This window comes from Anas platyrhynchos, chromosome 6, assembly GCF_047663525.1.
Source record: "Anas platyrhynchos isolate ZD024472 breed Pekin duck chromosome 6, IASCAAS_PekinDuck_T2T, whole genome shotgun sequence".
Classification (NCBI taxonomy): domain Eukaryota; kingdom Metazoa; phylum Chordata; class Aves; order Anseriformes; family Anatidae; genus Anas; species Anas platyrhynchos.
The window spans coordinates 21,116,494-21,127,500 of record NC_092592.1 but is presented as its reverse complement, the minus strand read 5'-3'; the positions used below and the strand labels follow the sequence as shown (position 1 = coordinate 21,127,500).

General features: G+C 47.7%; 1 long non-coding RNA gene across 3 annotated transcripts in view; it reads right to left on the bottom strand.

The window, feature by feature from the left end:
• The window catches only part of LOC110353763 (uncharacterized), a 315,225-nt gene that overhangs the window by 11,703 nt on the left and 292,515 nt on the right, over window positions 1-11,007 (bottom strand). For all 3 annotated transcript variants that reach the window (XR_011810360.1, XR_011810362.1, XR_011810361.1), the window contains 3 exons: window positions 6,685-6,784; window positions 2,356-2,466; window positions 1,276-1,398 (listed from right to left, as the gene is read on the bottom strand). This is a non-coding gene — a long non-coding RNA (uncharacterized lncRNA). The remainder of the gene's footprint in view (window positions 1-1,275; window positions 1,399-2,355; window positions 2,467-6,684; window positions 6,785-11,007) is intronic.

Sequence of the window (11,007 nt, the reverse complement as noted above, 5' to 3'; positions counted from 1 at the left end):
GGAAAGGTCACCGGGGAGGGGCCACGACTCCTTTTTTAAGAGGCTGCTACCGGTGTCCTTTGGAAAAACTGGTTTTACTCTGTAGCAAAAGCCATAATTGAACGCCCGGCTAACCGGGCTGAAATACCTGCCTGCGGTTTCTTTTAAAAAGGCTCTGCTGGGGGGTTCTGTGCTCTCCCTCCGACCTGGGCCCCATCCTCCAGCAGCGTAAATCAGCAGACACCCATTGATTTGTCCTGCCTGAGCATTTCAGTGCTCTGACTGCACACTGCAGTGTGGGCAACAGACCAGGAGCAGAAACGAGCTGAGGGCAGGGACTTGGGTTCAAAGAAGTCTCAGGGTCCTGGATTTCCAGGGACGCACAGCATCTGTGTCAAGGGACAAGACCAGAAACTAGCCCTTAGATGATGCAGGGCAGGGAGAGACAGAAATTAGAAGCCATAACCAAATGGCCATAAATCTAGCGATGCTTCCCAAAATGCTGCTTCAGACACACTGAGCGGTGGATGAGGAGGATATCTTTTAGTGTGTGAGTCACTGCTGTGACAACAGTCGCAGCCCCACAGAAATCCAGCCATAGGGAACAGACAGGCTTCTGCAAGACGCAACATGAAGAATTTCTCAGGAAACACGTAGAAAAACCTCTGAAAGCAGAGTTTGCTGAACCTAGCCACAAGCTTATCAGATGGGATAGGAGAGTTGTTGGAAACCTTTGCCAAAAGATTTAAACCACCACTGTGGTTTAAGGATGGCTCATGAGACACCACAACAGAAACACAGATCCCAAATCCCCTCCCATTGTAATCAAAATGGAGCCATTTCATCATGACTGATTTCATTGTGTCATTATCAATTTATGCCATGCAAAGTGAGAGATGACCCTCAGCCCCCAGGGGGTTTAGAAAATGCGGGAGTGCGAGGAGCATATCAGGGGGCTCTGAAAATACCACTCGGAGCTGTCTGTAGAAATGCCACAACAACCTCAGACATGCAACATCCTTGTAGTGCCACACAACAGCGTGACAAAGGCAGGGGTGTTAGAGGATCCATGGAAATAAGAATGCAGGAAATACCAGGCTGTACAGCCAGTGGTCTGTCTAAGCCCATAACCTGCCTCCAGCAGTGACTGTAATTCAGAAAAACACCCAGACTCTGCAAGAGGTAATTATATAACAAGGTACAAGTAACAAGATTTTCATGCAACTTCCTCCCAGGCACTGGTAGTTCTCAGCTGGTTGCTCTGCAGAGCAAAACCCACCCCAGACTTGACTGTACCTTTACAATTTGGGATGTCTGTGTAATCCATCTGAAACAGCCCACCTCATTTGGTATCTCCCCAAGATCATGGCCTCATCAAATCATCGTGCTGAGGACTTCCATGAATAACAGCGCACTGGGCTGAAATAAAATAAATAAATAAATAAATAAATAAATAAACAAAAGTGTTCGTCTACCAGTGGTGAGTTACTGCTAATTCAATTTCAGTGGCTGCCAATCACTGATTTCTAGAGAGGTCCACAAAAGCTACTTGTTCTGTTATCAAGCAGACAGAAGGTATTCTGGTAGCTGTTTAAGGGTTTCTAGGAAATAGCAGGGGAATTAGAAAACCCTATGGCAATAGCAGCGTGTCTTCTGTTTTCGTGTGTCTGGTGACTCGGGGTGATGGTATGAACCCCTGGCATGTAGGATGGCCTCGCAGGACTCTGGAAGAAGTGTTTGTACAATGGCTGTGAACACTGTTAAGTGATGGAATTTGGTCTTGCTTGTAAACCTAATGAGCTGGGCTGATACAGGGGTGTTGGTAAAGCCCAGCAACTTCTCTGATAGCTACAAGAAAAACACTTCTCCACCTGAATCAGTACAGGGTACACAGCTGCCCACTGCAGCTCACACAGCTTCATCTCAGGACATTACAGAAATGCCCGATGGAAATACCTGTGGTTATACTGGAGGGGACAGCTGAGGTGCCTGGGAGATGGAAAACAGACTGTCCATTACAAATGAGAATTTTCACCTTTGTGGGGAACTCAATAAGGTTGTATGGGGATGGGGAAGACATTATGGGACCACTCATAAAAACTGTAAACATGCTTTAATGATGTCCTCTTTCTAAAGGTCATTGGTGGCAAAGCCCACCATGAAGCCAATGAAATTTTAATGTTTATGACATTTACCTGTCAGTGCTGGCCAGCAAATACCAAAGATAAAACATACCAAGAGTCCCAATAGCAGCAAAATAAAAAAGCACCAGCATTAGCTTGTGTCATGCTACAAAATGTCAAAGGGAACAGACCTGGTTTAGGGATTATGAAGTGGACAGAGAATGCGAAAACCCCGTGGAAATACCAAGCCTACCATTTTTTGCATCTGTGGATAAAAGCTTGGGGGCTCCAGCAGGCGATGGGATCTGCAGCGAACGTAAGGAAGGACGTGTAGAACTCTTGGAAGATGCCATTTATTATTCAGCTGGAAACACAGTTAACACCAGTGGGATTTGGTCTCCCTCATAAATGTGAACAATTTTTACTTAGAGCAGTCAAGTGACCACTAGGGCTTCTTCAGCCTGTGGGACTGCAGAGTACAGTTTTAAGCAGTTTTATTAACTTTAGTTTAAATCACTTCCAGTACCGATCCCCCTAAAGATCAAAGCTGCTCCATCATTCATACCTGGCAGGCAGTAAAACCCTTACGTAAATCTGAGAGTCCCCTTGTTAAGTTTAACATTCATCACTTAACACCACTTAGCAGCCAACCAGGGGACAGTGAGCCTGCCAGACCCATCCAGTCCCATCTGCGTCTCTGTAGCGAAGATCCAAAGCTGCTTAAAAGGAGTCAAAGGCCTCATCCAGTATCTGCTCCTCCAAAAGGCACAGATGGGGGATGGCCCTCGGAGAGGGCATCTTTGCTCCCCATTTCATCTGTGCCCCGGTGGTAACTATGTCTGAATTCCTTAAGTTACCAGGAAATCTCAGAGAGCCGCAGAAAACATTTTGTGCCTAATGAGGCCTTCTTGGACCACAGTGTCATCAGACACTACCATGTCCTGCTAATGAGCTTCTCTCTGTGCAGTGCGGAGCTGCACTGAACTGAACTCTCCCCATAGGACGACACGCCACGAACTGGCAGATTAAACTTTCCACTGGACCAGGGACAGTTGCAAGGCACTGGGATGGCATCCAACTTCAGCTAAGCGGAGTAGGGATTGAGAACATGAATTTATAACCAGCAACCATCAATGAGGCGTAGGGAGCCATGTGTACAGCATACACTTGGGGAAGAAGACTGGGGACCAGAGCTGATTCCACCTAATGTAGGGCAGGCAGGACATGAAAGGACTGTATCCAGTAGAAAACAATACAGGAAAATACAAAGGCAGGACCACCATGCCTCAAAAAAAATAAAAATAAAAATAAAGGCAGAAAATGCATACATCCAACCAGTATTTGAACGCAATTCTTCCTCTCCTTGCCTGTAAAGCCAAGGATGTTTGGAAGGAGATCCAGCAGCCCTAGGCAGGGACCATCGTTGAAAGAGAGGAAATGAGATGACAAGTCTGGAATGCAAAACGTGACAGAGGGACCAACAAAAGTAAAGGAGAAAAGCCAAGGATGCTTAGATATCATAGCAGCAGGAACTACACAACATAACATGACAAAAACTAGAGGGCTGAGAAATGGACACCATCCAGAAGGGAACTGCAGCTACCCAACAGTCTCGGTACCCCTTTGAACAAGTGGAGTCTCAGCTTTGTGATATGCCAAAGCATTTATTGGGGAAACACTCTTCCTTGAAGTTTTCTCCTCTTTTTATTTCTCCCTTTCCTCCTCCTCCCTCTCCCCGGCTCCCCCCCTACCTCCAGGCAGAGATATGTTTCTCTCAGCTGCTTCTGTGCCTGTGACTTTACTGCATGGGGGAAGTCAGTCCGGAAGGTCACCTCTTTCATCAAGTATTCTATTTGCATCCAAAATTGTATGTACATGAAAAATGTGGTCGTGTGTTGCACCTAGCTGCAGACGCAGATGAAATTCTGTGGAAAGCCTGATGCACACTAACCTTTGCAGATGGTGCAGCTATTGCTGAAAAATGGATTGCTTAATAAAGCATATCATCCGACATATTTGCTGCTTGGCTAGCCAAATAGAAGTTGTTTTTTGCACAAATTTCCTTGTCAAATTTGTCAATGTTCATGTCATTTTTGCTTTAGGTCACAGAGCAAGGTGCAAATTCTTGGCATCTTTACTAGTTGCAAGCCAATTTCGGCTATTTCTAACAATGAAGTGAATTTCTCTGAGGATAAGACACTCACTTTATGGGGAGGAAAGGAAAACAGCAGGAAGTGGATAATTTTTTTTCTGGGATTTTGTTCTTGCTCTCTCTCTTTTCTTTTTTCTCCTTCTTCCTGATGGATAATGCTTGCACTCATTTACAAACCTTATTTAAATCATAGCAGAAAGAAAAAGGCCTTTAAGCCTGTTAAATGATTTATTTTGTTTGACTATTTGGTGCAAGATGCATATAGATATTTTTTTTTTTTTTTGCATTGGTGCACAGAAAATGTATCCCTTTGTGCCTGCAAACTTGCAAGAGAAGATCCATTCCTTTGGCATTCTCAGCTGTGGAAGGCAGGAGTCCTCCCCGTCCAAGTGTCTGCTAACAAAATCTTTCCCTGTCTTAATTTTTTAAGCCCCGCTCAAAGCCATATAATGGCACCTGGTTTGTTTGGTTTTCTACCTGCTCTCCATTCTTTGGCTCTGCCTATAAACACATCACATCCCTGTTCAGATGCACCATTTTCGAACCCCTTCCCCTCCTCCTGCATTTTAGACCCTTTTGCTTCATGGTCCCTTCCCAGACACAATCATGGCAAGCAGCTCTACTCAGAAGCAAAAGCAAAGAATGCCACTGCCACGTTTGCTACAATAAAAACCTCAGCTGGGGGAGGGCTTTTAAAACTGCAGCGTGCTCTTACTGCACAGCCGCGAGGAAGCGGTGCCAGCCCATGGCTTGCTCCCAGGCACTGGGGTGCAGCCCATCAAGGGCCACGGGGAACACGAGCAGGCGATGCACGCATGGAAAGGGCTGGAGCCCCATCCAAGTCCTTCCTCCTCCCCAGTGCATGGCCAAGGCAAGTCCCAGAAGGAGGGCATTTCTGGGCCTCAGTGGCAGACCAGACCCTCCTGCCCCAACGCTGCTGCGTGCAGTGCTGGCAGAGTGCACTCTGGGCTGCAGAGCTCCGTGTCCAGCCAGCCACCACAACACACCACGGTTTATCCAGCCCTCCACAGGCAGGGCTGCAATTTAGGTGTCAGGCATGTTATTTATTTTGCATTTCCCTTTTTGTTCAGTACCTCAGCGGATACAGTGTTTGCCATTTCCTAGTAACAGATGCATTCCTCCCTGGGCTGTTTTATATTCCTGCAGCAATTACATTTCTCTCTTTGGAGATTTCATTTCTCCCTGAGTTCCCACCCCAAACAAAGTCCTTTATCAAGCATAACCTTTTCCAAAGATACACCATTTGCCAAGTGCATCCTCCATCTGATCTGTTCCTATACCTGCTCCTATACCTTGAGATACTCCCCATTTGCCTCCCGAAGAGCCCGTCCCTTCAGAAAGTACCTCCTTCTGCAAGGAACATTTTGTTTACAAGGTCTGTTTTGTTAGCAGGTGTATTCCCACTAGTAAGTTTTCCACTGCACCATTTTTTTTAAAGGTCTTGTTTGGTAGCCAGATAGCCGAGACTGCCTGTGATAAAGCCAGCACAAGTGATTAATAGCAAAGTCTCTGCCATTTTATTATTAATAGCAGTGTGTTGACTCAATTAAATCCAGCCTGCTTTTTTTGGCAGGCCTTCGCAATTATACATATCATTATGGGCTGCAGCCCAAATGCATCCTGGGAGTAGACCAGAACTCCACATTAACTTTTTCTGGCTCTCTCTTTGCAGGTTGGCCACTATAACATGTGGGCTATAACCAATCCGGGCTGCTTCGGGGACGGCAGGATAGAGAAAAAGGACAAATGGCAGAGGTGGGGAACACACCTAGGTAGGGCACACTCCCCCACAGCCATAAACAGCCTGGCAAGCACATCCTGGATCCACCCCTCCACACTGAACCCCATAAACACAGTGTAATGGGTCTGGACAGTACCTGTTACCGGCAGGGCTGATTTTCCAGCACGCTGAGGGGAGTGTCCAGTAAACCCTTCCAAAACAGACTTGCAAGCAGCTTGGCCTGGCTTGAAGAGGCACTGAGCTGACGTTCAAGCATTTATTTCGAGATGAGCTCCAGCAACTTGTGTTTCATGGTGGAAAGACCCATCACCCAATAAAGCTGGACACCCCTACTCAAAGTACCCCAAAGCATCCTGTAGGCATATTCTAGTGCTGGACACGCTGCTCCTACCTTTCAAAACATCCCAGACAGACTTTTGGAAAGCAAGTCAAACATGGAGCTAAGGCATAAGACTAGGACAGAGTGAAGTTCTGTTCTCAGCACCAATATGGACTCCATGTCTCTCTGCAGCTGAGTCCTCTCTCCATAGAAAGTCCCACGGCCCTTTGTAGCCTCCCAGCTCAAGAGATCAATGAGACATTTAGATGACTTGTTATTAGAGAACACCAAGCTTGGGTGCCATAGAAAGCTAGTAGGAAGATGCAGAGACAATGGCAGGTTGTCTCACCTGGGGCTTTGAAGCGCTCTGGGAACCCTGGACAGGAGGTGGGCTGAAGCATTTGTGTTTTCCTCAGTCTTTTGTGATAACCCATCCACAAAGCAGTGTCCTGTTAATCGTGGGAGAAAGTTCTTTTTAGACATGAATTTCCTTAGGCTTGTATATATAGCACCTAGCACAGCGAGAGTCTAATCTGCATTTTAGGCACTGTCATCACCCAGGTAACAAACTATGGTCACAAAGTGCTGGAGGAACACCCAAGACCAGCCTCTTGCAAAAGCAGCAGATGTTGCCCAGCAGCACTGGCCCGTTACTGTCCTTTGCAGACTGGGTGGGCTCCATCTTCCTGCAACCTGCTAACCAAAACTGGCAACTGCAGCCATACCCTCTAGCATGTTTACGGTCTATGATACATCTCACTGCGACTGCTAGATTTTTCTTCCCAAGCCCACTGCTCTTTACAGCTGCAGATCTGGATTCTTCCTTCCCACAGAGCCTGGGAGCATCCCATCTTCCTGCAGGTACCCAGAGCACCATCCCTCTTCCTGCAGCGTAAGAGGAGATCCCACCAGCTGAAACCCTGCAAAAAACAGTAGATCCAATTTTCTGCCACTTGAACAGGGGGAGCTTTGCAGCTGAGGGCTCTTTTCAGCCTGTGCTACTCCATCTTACAGAAGCCCGTCAAGTCAGGAGGGCACTCTGTGCTTTCCATCCCAGCCTGGCCTGTCTCCATCCGTGTCATCCATCTGGTTTATTTTGCTGGCATCAGACAATCCACAGCTGTGGGGCTCTGGCTAAACCAGGGTGGAAGAGTTTAAGTGCTTGGCCTATAATTTCCTCCCGGTGCCTGCAGTGCCTTTGTGGGAATAATTCTGCTGCTGGACAAGGGAGTGCAGAGGAGCTCTGCTGCCTGCATACCCCCATACAGCTCTCAGCTGTTGCAAAGAAGACTTACTAGTACCCAGCTCCAGCCACTGAGGAAGCTGATAGTTGTGGAGTGGGACTGCACCACTGGATATAAGTGACAAACCATGTGTGTCCCCACAGATCTGTAGAGAGGCAGAGCTGTGGAGGTCCTCAAAGCAAGTTCCCATCAGTCTGTGAAGATATTTAGCTCCAGAAGCCCCTCCTGGCTGTCACAAACAAGGAACAGCCCAGCTGGCACCCACAACTGGACTTTTCCTTGTGTGAGAGGAGACCAAGGGAGTTCTAGCAGAGAAGAGGACGCACGCACAGCTGCAGGGAAGAAGGATCTGGGAGGATCAATGGGGATGTTTTGGGTTATTGTACTGCCTTGTGTTTCTCCCCAGACAAAAGAGGCTGCAGGTTCACAGCTGTGGCTTACAGGAGTGCCTCTTCTAAGCAGTATACCTGCTTAGCCTATGCTTACAGCCATAAGAAAGGAGAAAAACTGTTGGTCAGTGGCCTTCCGAAATCTGCTTGAAGATGGAGCCTTCATGGACTAGGCAGGACCACAGCAGCCATAGCTATACAATGACTGGAGAATGCCACTTTGTTCAAAAAATATTAAGGATCTAAGTCTGTTCTTGTTTCCACAGGAATTTCATTTCAATGTTTAGATATATGGCACTGCCCATCTATGGAGATGGGCTGAGGAAAAGGACTTTTGCAGGTTATTATGAGCACTAGTCAATTCTCTCCCAAACACACATACTTCCCCCACTACCATAAATACCAGACCTGGACTTGACCCATGTCTCAAACGTGGAAGAATGGGACCCAAGCATTGCTCTAGAGAACGCAGCCATTGCCCAGCACCCGAAGTTTCGGTATGAAGAGCAGCATCACATCTGCCCCAAACTTGGGGCTACTGAATTCCAGTGTGATGGCAACACTTCCCTCACCTCAAGGCCCTTTTATTTCTAAGGGCATTTCTGACATTTGGAGAAGCCAAAGTTCTGAAGCCCACTGGTAACAGACCACCACTCTGCTTTCCTCTGGGACTTCCCTTAACCCCAGTCAGAGTGGCCACCAGAGAGATGATGATCAGATGATGATTTGCAGGGGCTGTCCCTGTCACCGCAGGACCAGTTAGTGGGAACGGAGATGTTATTGCCTCTGTTATCAGTTACAGCAGGAGCTTCCCTGCCTCGTGGCTGAGGCTGCATTGTACCAACGACTCACAGAACATAACTAAGCCATGTAAAATGTCATCCTGTGTTTGCCATTAATAAGGTTTCAATTAATAACACAAATTTCCAAGAATACCCTGAGCCTGAGACTCGGCACTGCGCTGCCTAGCAGCCAACCAGGCTGCTCTCAGAGCAGCCACAATTAAGTAGTTTTGCTTTCCAGGAGAGATCACTCCTTGCTGCTGTAGCTGGAAAACCCCAACCCTGGTGCATATACAGACCATACTGCCCTGTGGGTGATACGACCTCTTGTGACTTAAAGAACCTCAAGAAAGCTGTCAGGCAGGGGTGTAAAGGTTTTATTTTTAAACATCACAAGACCTTATTCTGCTCACTTGCTGGTGTAAGTTACACAGCGATACGCATGGGGTCGGTCAGCTGCAAAATCAGTAAGACAAGAATTGGAGCTGTGTTGAGAAGGGCCACAGTCAGTGTCAAATGAATCCAAACTAATAATGATGCCAGCTGACACCAGATCCTCCACCACACACGCAGCTTTTCAGCACTCTGTCTATGCACGTGAACTTTTCCCACCTCTAAGCACAAGCACACAGGAAACCATGGGCAAATTTGGCTTGCATCCCACATCAACCATTCTAAAATCAGATCTAAAAAGCAGCGACGCACAGTCTGGGCCATCTGTATGCTCCTCAGACACATAAAGGCAAAGACAAGGAATGCCTTGTCACCTACCCTGCAGCCTCTGCTCCCTGCACACAGCTCACCTCACCCGGAGGGAAGTGCAGACAAAGCCACTCAGCATCCCCAAGGGCATCCTCTCTCTCACACACACACAGAGCAAGGAGTCTTCCTGATCTCTGCATCACTTGTGCAGTTCCTTCTCTGTGTCTGCAGTCACACACAATCTCCTGCTGTCCGTGCACATCTATGTCCACAACACACCCTCAGTTAGCAGGCGTGCAGACACACATGCTCCTGCACCCACACCACTCCCAGGAGGAGCTCCAGGTACTGGGGGGTAACCCTCCCTGCTCAGGGAGCTTGGTGGATGGAATAATTCATTTTCCGATGAACATGGATATCATGCAAAGGCAGCCACCCGGATATGGAGAAACATTTCCAGCCAATACCCAAGCAACCCGGATATCTGGATTCACCCATCCCCAACTTCTGCTCTCAGCAGTGCTGGCGACAGCAAAGCTGAGCTTGCTAGGCTGACTGGGACGCCTCCCGGGGCTGGCTGGCTGGCCTGGGTGGCCGAGCTGCTGTGTGCAGCCCTCTCCTTACCATCAAAGGCAGAGACCTCGTTTTCTCCCCTCCCTCAACCTACTGCTCTTGTATCAAATGATTTGCCCCCCAGCACTTGCCACCGCGCCAGTGCCAGGAGAAGAGGGAATTGCACAAACGGCATCAAACCTGATGGTGTCCTTCCTGATGGAGAATGGCCTGGCAGGTCCTTGCTGCAAGGACACTTTCCTAGGCTACAGCTTGAACTTCTATCAGCCCCAATCTCCTTCCAGCCTGGCTTAAGTCAGTTTGTTCTCTTCCATCTTACAAAGAGAAGTTAAAATGCTTGTGGAGGACAACTACACACCCTAAGCCTGAGGAACAGAGAATGAGGGGAGTGTAGAGAATGACAGGGAATGCTAGGCAGAACAGTGTTCACGGTGATTCAAATTGCACCCAAAGCCACAGGATTCCCAGTTACAGAGCTATGATGTCCCTAAAGACTAAGATAAACATCTATTCATTTCTGTGTAAAAGGCATTTTCCCCAAATTCTGTCTACCACTAGCAGAAACAAAAGGCAGGGGGACATTTAGCCGGCAACTCCCCAGACTCCAGCTGGGGTACTGGAAAACAGCAAGCAGCAAGCTGAGAGCCAGAGCCAGCAGGGGGAGGTCAGAGGGAGGAAAAACAGTTTGGCTGGCTACAATAAATCCAAACTTCTAACGGCAGAACATTCCACCCTGGACAATCTCAGTATATACACTGATTTTTTTCTTAGCACAGACACACAGCAAACCCGTTGTGACTTCCCAGCCACAACTCAGAGGCATTCATTTCCACTAACCTCTGTTCCCCATTAACAAGGTCTGGCCACTGAACCCACATGGTCTCTAATACCTAAATGACAGGAGTAAGTAGTGTTGTGGGGGCTGGACAGTGCTGTCAAAACCATTTGCATCTACCTTTTCCTTCAAAGTGGCTTGCTCCTC